Here is a 2,739-nt window from a genome sequence, read left to right on the forward strand (position 1 = left end):
AAGCTTGGAGAATGACACAACATTACCTTCCAGGCAGATGTGGCAGCTGAGGTGGCGCTGTGTGCGCATGACTGGATTTTTGTCAGCCATCAATGAACCAGGAGGAGGGAGAACATGGGACTTTTCTTCACTCCCATTTCCTTGGGTTTACTCCAGCAATGCTTCTACAACAATAGTAGTCATGTGTCCCATGTTAAATATTGATGCTGAAAGGATCCACATGAGTTATTAGCATGTTTAAGAAACCTCCATTACAAGTCTTTCCAGGCAGCGCCAGGAGGCACCACTGTTGCTCCAGCACATGGAACTTTAAAAGGGCAAAGTTCTATGAACTTTTCATCCAAGGGATATGTATCATATTATGAACAATTCTGAAAAGATTCCTATAGGAATTGTTGATCAAGAAAATCTGAAGCATTTACACCCAGTATTTGAAGTGTAGCGCATCCATTAGTTGCAATAGCAAGACTTCAGCCAACTGTGAACTGTATAACAGATTGTGATTGCCCTCAATTCTGCCCACTACTGTGTATCAAAACATATCATGCTGATCAGTAGGGCACGTGCAAAGAGGAGTCTTTGAAGTGGGTTTCATTCACTGAAATAGCCTCACTTAGATTTTTACTAGCTCTCTGCTGGAAAACTGTAGCGGATGCTGCCAAGTAGATAAAGCAAAAAGAGCAGCTTTAACAACACTAACGCTCAAGGTGTATTTTAATGCTTTAAAACATCACACATTCTTTGAGTGTTTGCAGCATACACTTTACTTGGAAATATATCCAGCCAATTTCAGTGGGTCTTCTAAGTACTGTATTTACATCAGGGTGCTAGACAAAGATGAAGATGCTTTATGCTAAGATTATATGGATCTAACTGAAAAGAAGTTCCCCAGATGTGATTTGTTCCAATTAGCTTGGTAGTAGTTTTCAAGATTAAAATAGTTGTGCTAGAGAGTTGTACAGGGAATGTGATTTGAATGGAAATAGAAAATGGTTCTCCTTTTCAATGTTAGATGTTTGGTAGCATGAAAACCTAGAGAGAGGGAGCTGTGTGCCATAAGCAGCAAGTGTAGCTTATTTGTTTCCAACACAAAGCTCTGCAATCACTAAACTAATTGTCTATATCTCTCGAATGCCCGTGGCATTTAAGAACATGCTATTTAATTTCATAAAAGTTACCCATGGACTTTGGCGTTCCAGTTCTTTCAAGTCCCCGCTAGAACTCAGATGCCTGGTTCAAAACTGATCTACCTCTTTGGCATCAGAACAGGTACATCAGTTGCATCTAGAGAGGCCATAAGGCAAGCATCAGAGAAAATCAAACAATTGGAGCAGATCGGCCAGGCAGAGTTTGGCAACTAGAAAGATCAGAGGCCAAGGAGACGGAAAAAGTGAAAAAGGTTAAAGCACAAGGAAAGACAGAGAACAAAGAAATGCCGCCTGTTATACTGACAGCGCCTTTTCTAGCAGACATGGACTCTTCGCTGACTGGAAGCTAGATGTTCCAGTTGTCTGCACCAATATAATTCTGCCCAGTTCTGTACAAGTACAACCATTTGTAAGGACCTGAACGTAGAGGACTTTCTCGGTTTGTGATCTTTGATTGATCTTTTTCTCCACATAGCAAATAAATTTGCATCAGACAGCAGGTACCCTTTCAATTATTCTGAATAAATACACATGCACTCACCCCTAACAGTAATATATTTTCAAAGCTCTTTTCTTTTAAATTCAATTCCATTTTTCTAAACAATTGAATATCCAAATGTATAGAGAAAATCCACAGCTTATTGTATCAATCACGAACAGATACATTTTTATTATAGGGAATTTCTGGAACCTTTTTATTGGTAAATTGGGGGAGGGACTATCAATTTCTTTCCACCTTATTTTCAGCTCTCTTGAAGCCAAGGATAAGTCATAAAATGTGTTATGTGGCAACAGCTCGGTAGCAAGAATGCAGTATACGTTGGGTGTCTGCTAGTGACAGATACATGTTTCTGGCTTCCTTAATGTCTTGCTAGCTAGAATGGTGGCTGAAATAAGACATTGGCATTCCAGAAAATTAATTCCTCAGAGACCCTAAGGATCTAACTAGATGACATGATAGAAGAACCATCACTGGATTTTCCTTAAAAACTAGTAAATACCATCTGTGTGGACCTTGATTTGAATCAGGGCTGTGGTGTGGAAGGATGGGGGAAGAAGATCATTACCAGCATGGTAAGAATGTTTACTCAACCTTCTGAACAGCTTCTCCAAAGAAGAGCAATGATGAATTTTGCTCCTTTGGGTGAATGTTCTCTTTGAGCTAATGTTAACACATTCCGCAGTGCTGTATCCAGCTTGATGCTTCAGGGGATCTTGCTTAAGCTCTCCATTGACCCTGAGATCAACATTGACTGAATTGCTAACGGACATGTTTACCCACTTGCCGACTGAACCTGTCAGCCTATGGATGTCCTTGCCTCTTCTGGGAAGTGTCTCCTTTGCTTTTAATATTAACATGAAATGTTCTCCTTGCTTCTTTTCCTAGTGGGTGCTAACAGAGGGCCCACCGGCAACCATGTGCATGGGAGGGGCCCTACAAAATATATGTCAGTAAACAAATTCAATAAAAGGATTACAACCGATTTGTGTTCATAACATGTTATTTAGCATTACTGTGCAGTTATCCAGATTGCAGATTCTATAAAAGAGGGTATCTGATCTACCAATGGTGCTTTGAGGGGGATAAAAT

This window comes from Euleptes europaea, chromosome 12 (assembly GCF_029931775.1).
Source record: "Euleptes europaea isolate rEulEur1 chromosome 12, rEulEur1.hap1, whole genome shotgun sequence".
Taxonomy (NCBI): Eukaryota; Metazoa; Chordata; class Lepidosauria; order Squamata; family Sphaerodactylidae; genus Euleptes; species Euleptes europaea.